The sequence below is a fragment of the Belonocnema kinseyi genome, chromosome 7 (assembly GCF_010883055.1).
Source record: "Belonocnema kinseyi isolate 2016_QV_RU_SX_M_011 chromosome 7, B_treatae_v1, whole genome shotgun sequence".
Taxonomy (NCBI): Eukaryota; Metazoa; Arthropoda; class Insecta; order Hymenoptera; family Cynipidae; genus Belonocnema; species Belonocnema kinseyi.
The window spans coordinates 92,316,769-92,325,786 of NC_046663.1; positions in this window are offsets into that span (position 1 = coordinate 92,316,769).

A 9,018-nucleotide genomic window follows, 5' to 3' on the forward strand; every position below is an offset into this window, starting at 1 on the left:
AAGGGACGAGAAGTATAAGAAAAATTTTGTCTAGAAGATAAAAAATGAAATTAGAAAAATCGACATTTTTTTCGATGTTCGCATTAAAATAAAAATTAAATACAGAAAAAAATAGAAAATCTACTCTCACCATTTTCTGAAAAATTTAGTTCTGAATTTTTAAAAAAAAAAAAATTCTAAAATCGGTGCATAATTGCGTTCTAAATGTCATTTTGAACCTCGTTTTCCGATTTCACCCCACTGTGCGGCGCACTGATTAAGTAAGTGACTTGGTAAAAATTGGTGCAGTCAGATTAGCAGAAGAAAAAAAATAAACCCAACATGCGTCGCGTCGCGTTGAAGCTCACGATACGTAAACGTACTCTTTACACGAGCATACGACGTAAATGCAGACTTATTTATTATGGGATGTCGATCTCTTTCGCACTATTATATTTATTTAATTTGCAATTATACAGTACACACGATTATATTTAGTTTATACATTATTATATAGATGCAGGAATATTATATTACACAAGCTGAAACAGAAAAATGTGATTAAAGTAAAGCTGGTGGGAAACGAACATGCGAATCCAGCGCGGCAGCACAGCGATTTTCCCTTCGACTCAACTAGATAATGAGATGCAGAAATTTATCCCTCTTATCAAGTAAATTCTAGCAGTCAAATTGACTTCCATTAAATTATTTATTAATTGTTCACAGTGATGGCATTTTTTAAATTCTAAGTACTATATCTTAACGTAATCAAATATCCTAATATCGAGGTTAAAAAATTATTTTTTGCTCTCTGTGGAAAATTTGTTTTTCAATTGTAACTTTTCGAATTATCCTAATTTATTGTAATAAGGATCTTTGCATCAATCCAAATCAAGTGATTCATAAATTTAAGGAATTTCAGACAAAAAATAGAAAGTTTTGTAGTATAATTCATATTCCTACAGATAATAGCAATTCCTCTTACAAATTTAGTCTTTTATGTTATTTTAGGTACTTATTACTTCTACTCTTTTTACATAATTTAATTATGTCTCTATTAATTTATCCTATCTAGGATTTTATTATAAAAATACTAAGACTTCGTATTATCAATAGGAAAGTTTCATATAAAAATAGCATAGCTCACGATTTTTTTTTTTAAATATACGAATTATCGCTTTGATCCCTCGATTGTAACCTAATTTAGTAATTTTTCCAGCACAAAGTTTCTCAGTGAAGATACACATTTTTTATTTAAAGTTATAAAAACTGAACTGCAAATTAAAACTCTTAAAGTGAAATACTTTTGTACTTTTAACTTTCAAAATTAAAGGTTAATTTTTTTAAAATTCAAACATTTAATAATTTACGCGTAGAAAATGGAAGTTTTTAGCACTTTTCGACTGATATTTTTGTAATTAAAAGCCTCTAATCTGCATTTTTTTAAAACTTATAAATTTCCCAGTTCAAAAACAGCAATTTTAGGCCAAAAACATTCATTTATACATCAAAATTTGTTTTAAAATCTTTTAAAATATTCTCTTAAATATTTGTTAGAAAAATCATTACATCATTTTCAAAGAATATAATTAAAAATAAGTTTTGAGTTTTTATAGGAATTAAAAAAATCTATTCTTTTGAAACCTTCCAAAATGCTTAGAAAGCTTCTAAATGTTGTGTTCGAAATCTTCATAAAGCTACATTTACTTGTAAATGTTTTGAAATATTTTCAAGTTTATAATTATTTTGCAATCATTTCAAATCTTCTAAATATATCTTAAACTTACTCGAACTTATTCCAAATTAATATGTCATTACTTAATTGTTATGCAATAATAAAAAAATGTAATCTTGTTAAATATTCTCTTAACAATATATTAATTGAAAATAATAATACAAATTTTCGCATAATTTTTCCGGCTTTATTTGGGATTTTTAGCATGTTTGGCATATATTATTTTAAAGATAATCACTCTTGCTTCGATACGGAACTGAAGTTGGGTGTGTTTCTAACAATTGATATAATTTCTTTAAATCCGTCGCTTTTATCATTAATGCAACTACAATGACTGTGTCATTTAATTTTAATTATTGGAAAAATAACCTTATACACACTTAAATAAGGTTTTTTTTTATTAAAATTCATTCTCCTGTCTGAATTAATTTACATAAAATTTTTCTGAAAAATAAAAATTGCATATGATTTAAAGTTACGTTTGATATATGTGAATATATGGGTAAAATTTTAATATAAAGTATGTTGCATAACTGAAATTGCTGCTAGATCTGTGATTTAGTGTGCACACAAGTTCTTGGTAAAAGTGTAATTTTTTATCAATTGTGGTTTCATGTAGAAACTTATACATTACATGTCCTACAAAAATGTACAGTAAAGTTCAAGTCGAAAAAGGACCGTTTCCCAATATTACAACTTTTGTGAAATCTTAATGGTTATATTTTCATCAGAGAAGGTATTAGATTTGTGTAAAATTTGCCCCCCCCCCCTCTGTCGTTGTCAAACTTCCACTTTTTGAGACGATCTGAATCCGAGAAACAAGTTTTTACGAATATTCATGCCTGTCTTTCTGTACACTTGTCCATATGCATGCATGTCTGTATATAAGCGCGACAACTTTTGAAAAAATTAATCTATTAGATTGGGATTTGGTACACTCTTTTAGTGCCTAAAACTGAAGATCAATTTTGTTAGCCAGTAAGATATTTTGGATGGAAATTCAAATAGTTGAAGCACTTCGATAATTTTTTAGACCATTTTTTTCAACATTAAAAAATTATATGTACAATTATTCATAGTACTCGAAAAGTCGAACAATTTGTCTTTACAACTTCTTTCGATAAGAAGAAAATTACCAGAGTTATAGCATTCTCAAAATTCAAAAAATCAAAGGAAAATCAAAATTTTAAGTCTAACAATGCATGATATAAAAAAGTCAAGCCCTACAAGATTAACATCACAACTTTTTGAATTATTTGACAAGCGATACAAGGTACGAAAAAAAATTAATAGACGAAAGTTTTTCACCCAAAAAGTATCTAAAAATTCGTTATCAATCATTTTTAGATAGGACAATTATGTTTTCTTCAAGCCGTAAAAAATAAGATTAAAGACCAAAGAATTTAATTTTTGGAAAAAGTACATGAGTTACAATAACATTTTATTTAACAAAATTTTTCGCCTTAATTACTTCTATCTACAAATTTTCTTGGAACCACCTTACGCTAGGGTCACATTTTTAGTTTGAATCGTAAAAAATAAGATTGAAAATGAGCAAATTAAATTTATAGTAAAACGACACAAGTCGCCATAAAATGTTTAATAACAATTATATTTTTAAAGGATGCGCACTTTTTCATAATTATAACGATAAGGCAATAAAAACGCTTTTGTGTCAATACGAATGTATATTATGAATTATAATAATATACATTTATTGAAATGATATACATTTTTAAGGATAGCCAAGAGAAAAATATTAAAGTAATCCTTAAGAATAGATTTTGTATTTTATTTTGCAATATCTGAATAAGCAGCCCCAAACTGAGGTACAAAATAAATATAATATACATTTAATTTAATAGAGTTGAACATATCGTAGGAAAGTTCGCAGTGTGGACAAAATTGAGTGCGAAGCACGAGGTTCGTGATGAGAATGTGTTCGTTAAAGTCAAAGGAGCTATAACAAAAGAGAATTCACAATCACCAAATTACATTTGTCGACGCTTTGACGTTTAATTTTAAGAGGCATGCATTCAAATATTGGGTAAAAACAAAGACCGAGTGCGTAGCGAGAGGGAAATCAAGTATCGAGCGTAAAGAGTTAGAAAAATATATTATCGAGCGTATTTATGATAACACACATAAAAATTAGAAAATTAAAATAAAGTCCTGTAGTTTTATTAATACCTTGTAGATTTTCATAATAAAGTAAAAAAAAAATCAATCAAAAGTTATACAATTTTTTTAATCTTAAAAACTTATACTTTATTGTTAATTTTTTTTCTTTTTCTACAGGAATATGCAAGAAAAAATGAACTATCTGCATCGAATTGTATTTTTAAAAATTAAATTTTGTGCATTTTTTTACACAAAGCCACATGTTCTAGCAAAAAATTACAATGGTAGAAATTTTGGGTACCCGGATAAGCTTCGGGCATCAGGAATACAGTAAAATAAAAGGCAACATGATTACAAACATGAATGCTCATTCAATCTATTAATTATTGTTCAACCAAATCGTTGAACTTTTAACCTAAAGAGTCGAATTTTCAATAAAACAGTTGAATTTTCTACCAAAAAGCAGCATGCATTTGTAATAAACGTGTTGAATTTCTGACAAAATAATTAAATTTTTAGCTAAAAAAAGGAATTCTTATCCAAAAATGTAATATTAGACCTTTCAACTAAGAAGAATTAATTTTGAACTAACAATAGTTGAATTTTTAACCAAAGAGATGATATTTATACCAAGAGAAATGAATTTTCAACTCAAATGATGAATCTTCAACTGAAATAGTCCAATTTTCTATCAAAGAATGAATTTTCTACTAAAATTATAAATTTAAAAAGAACAATTCTCAACAAAAGAGTTCAACTTTCTACCAAAGGGATTAATTCGCAACTTAATTTTTTGAATCATGGCCCATAAAATGAGTTTCTAAAAAAGTAGTTCAACTTACAAGAAAGTAGTAAAGTTTTTAATAAAAAAAAATAATTTCTTAACAAGAAATGTGATCTTTAAGTTTAAAAATTAATGTTTAGCCCATAACAAATGATTTTTTAACAAAATAGTTGCATTTTAAACCAAAAATGTTTGATTTCTTACCAAAACAGTAGCATTTTTAACTCAAATGAATTTGTATTTAAAAATCAATTTAAAAAAAAGTTATATTTAACTTATTAGTAGTACCACTTTGATTTTGTTAAAAGTACATATATCCCTTTTTCTTAAAAATTTCAGCTGGTGGGTTTAAAATTAATTTTTTTGGTTGAAAATTCATTATTTTAGTTCAGAATTAATTTGTTACTAAAAAATTAAACTATTATGTTAGAAATTTTTTTAAATGAATTCACCTCTTGTCTTTTTTTGGTTGAAAATTCAATTATTTTTTTATAGAAAATTCATACTTTGTGCTGGTAAATTCAACTTTTTTGTTAAAAATTCGTACTTTTTGGTTTATTTCAATTATTTTTGATTGAAAATTGAAATATTTTTTTGTGTAACTATAAGCTTTAACACTTTTTACATTCTCATCATAATGAGAAGGTATTGGTTTTATGTAAAATTTCATTTATCGTTTTTCATAAAATCTCCACGTTTTGAGACCCACTGAGACAGAAAAAAACGATTTTTACGAAGGTGTTTGTCTATCTGTCTGTATACTGTAGGCACGATGACTTTCGAAAAATTTATCAGATTGGATTCTGCTTTGGCACACTTTTTTAAGGCCTAAAAGGAAAAAACAAGTTAATAAACCAGCTATTTTTTATCAAAATTCAAAAAGTGAGCACGTTTTCAAAATGTTTGAAACCACATTTTTTCAAGATTTCAAATTCTATGAACGGTTATTCATAGTACTCAGCAACACAAACAATTTATCCTAATGACTTTTTTCTATAAAAAGAAAATGATTAGAGTTAGAGCATTTTCAAAACAAAAAAAAAAAAAAACTAAAATGAACATTTTAAGCCAAACAATGCATGATATGAAAAAAGGCAAATAGAAGTAAAACGTTGCTTTTTAAAAACTCTACAAGATTATGATAACAACTTTTTTCATTTGGCCGAAAAGTTGAAAATTCCAAATTTGATCGTACCAAAAATAATGAAAAATCAAAAAATTCCATTTTACAGTCAAACTATGCAAGATACGAAAAAAATAAATAAGCTAAAATTGCGCGCCCTGGAAAGACCTACAAATTTATACTGAATCACTTTTCGATAGGACGCGTAGATTTTGTTTTTAGTCGTAAAAAACAACTTTAAAAATAAAAAAAATAAAAATTTTTTGGACTAGCGACACAATATACGAAAAAAATGAGAAAAAACTTGTTCATCCAAAAAAGAGCTATAGTTTTTGATACAACACGTAGTTTTTGTTTTAGTCGTAAAAAATAACATTCAAAATATAAGTATTAAATTTTTTTGAAAAAAACGGCACAAGGTACAAAGTAAAATTAGCAGACAAAAAATGTTCGCCTGAAAAGATCTATAAATTTATTATTAATCATTTTTAGATAGGACGAGTAGATTTTCTTTCAACTGTAAAAAATAAGATCAAAAATAAAAAGATTACATTTTTGGAAAAAGGACAGAAAAGACGAAAGAGGGCGTATGATCCTATATAGGACACTATATATGTTCCTGTATCAGACCCTATACAGATGCGCAGTAGTTTTTATTTAATCGTAAAGAACAAGATTAAAACTTTAAAAAATTATAAAAACAAGGAAATAAGAATTAGTATGATTTAATGTTTATGCATATTATGCATTGTAATGATTTAAATTTATTGAAATAATAAATGTTTGAGCGCAGCTTAGAATACAATTTAAAGCAAAATAAGAAACAAATATAAAAATAATCATGATAAATACAATTTGCTCTTTATTTTGCAATTGTTGAATAAGCAATCCTAGGCAGAGTTACATAAAAAGTGTATCATATTTGATATAAAAGTGTTGTGTATAATGTAGAAAAGTTGACATTTTGGACAAATCGAGTGCGAAGCATGAGATACGCGATGAAAATGTGTTCCTTAAAGCCGAAAGAGCTTTAACAAAAGAGAGTTCAAAATCACACAATTACAGTTATCGGTCCGTTGACCTTTGATTTTAAAAGGTGTGTCCACGACTGCGGGAGAAATGCAAAGGTGGAGCTCGAAGTGCGATTGCCATCAGTTGCGTGCCGTCGATGATCTCAAACTCTTGAGCTAAGTTCTTTTGAGAAAAGAGAATTCACAATCACAAAATTACAGTGGTGGATGTTTTGAGACTTAATTTTAAAAGGTTTGCGCAAGAATGTGCGAAAATATAAAGACCGAGTGCGTAGCGCGAGATAAATACACACCTTTTTCATTATTGTTGAGGATTCACCCTCAAAAATGTCTGGTTAAATTAAACAGAATTCTGGTTAAATATGCCCTTACTATTTTTTCTGGTTAGAGTAACCAGAATTCTGAGTAAATTAACTAGAAATTCTAATTAAAACAGTCAGAATTCTGATTACTTTAACCAGAAAAAATTGTAAGGGCATATTCAATCACAATTCTAGTTGATTTAACCAGAATTCTGGTTGATTTAACCAGCCATTTTTTTGAGTGCATTATTTGATTTAAAAAGTAATTAGTTTATTTAAGAATTTAACTACAGTTCCTCTCACCAATCCCCATGGTACGGCATCAATTCTGGGAAACATTAAATGGAAGAAATCGGAATCCAGGTTTGACTGTGTTTTGTTCAAAATTATTTTTGTTTTTATTGAAAATTTCTTTTTTTTACGCAAATGTAGCTTTTTCATTTTCAATAGAAAATTGATATTTTTCATAAGGGAAAATTAACTTCACGTCTTTTTTAAATTAAAAATTCAATTACTTTTGGTAGAAAATGCATATTTTTGGGTTACAAATTTCACTTTTTTTGTCAAAAATTCGTATTTTTTTATTTGATTCAAATATTTTGCATTGAAAACTATAATATTATTTTGTGGAAATATCAGCTATTCACTCAAAAAAAATGTTTGGTTAAGTCAACCAGAAGTCTGATTGATTTAACAAGACATTTTTTTTAGTGTTACATTTTTTGTTAATAATTCATTTTTTATTGAAGATTCATTACTTTGATTGAACAAACTTTTTTTTATTAATTTCCTTTTTGTTAATTGAAAATTAATTATTTGAATTGAAAATGTGATTCTTCCATTTTATGATCAATATTTATATTCGTAAGTAAGTTTTGGTTTTGGTTAAAATAATTATTTCAGTTTAAATAATACGATGGAACTATTGATAAATGGTGATTTTTCACCTGTTGTAAACATAAAACTTCACATTTTTTTAATTCCTTATGAAATCGCTTCACACACTTGTAATTAAAAATGTTTTCCTTTCTAGGACTGCATTTATCTGCATTAAACGTTTCGTGTTGTGGATTGTAAATCTCGCTGGGAGAAGTGCATTACGCATCATTATGAATGATAACAAAATTCGCATCGTGGAATCACAATCAGAATTTCATTCCCGCTGAATCCTCCTCCCGCTTTGTTCGGTTCAGCCTATCCCGCTGATTATCATCGCGGGAATGGTGAAAGCAAAAGCGGATATGCCGGCAATAGCAATTTAGATGAACTAACAGGACAATTCTGGGAGAAAAGTAATCAGCCATCAAATCCCAGGAGTCGGAGGGGCATAATTTTTCATTTTTTATCCAATTTTGCCTACTCCTTTCTTCCCCATGTTTGTTGTGCGCTACATGAATACTAATAATAACTTCGTTTCTTTCCTTCATTTGAGATGTAATAAAATTCGTCTCGAGCCCCGTAAATTTCTGAAAATTTAGTCCGCAAAAGTGAAATCGGGTTGTGAGAAACATTTTAAACAGTTGAATGCGACTTCGATTTTATAACAACTTAAGTATTTGTTTACATTTTTTAAATTTAAACACACAAAGTTAGGGAATTTTATATTTTGAAATATTAAAAATCAAATCATTATAAATTACAACGTGTATAATAGAAATAGTTTCTAATTGAAAATGTACAGATTATTCAATTTTAAATTTGTACTTTGTAACATGGTGACTGTAAATCTGGAAATCAGTGAAAACTCCATGATCTTGAAAAAATCTTGTAAAAGTTATGGATTTTTATAAGAGGCACTTTAAATAACGGTTAAGGATAATAAATTTGGAAATTTTTAAGTTTAATTTGAAATCATTTATTCATTTATAAAACATTCTATGCTAAAAGTTTTACAAGCTTAAGATTATGGTCCACTATTTGTTTTACAAATCATGTTTTTTTGG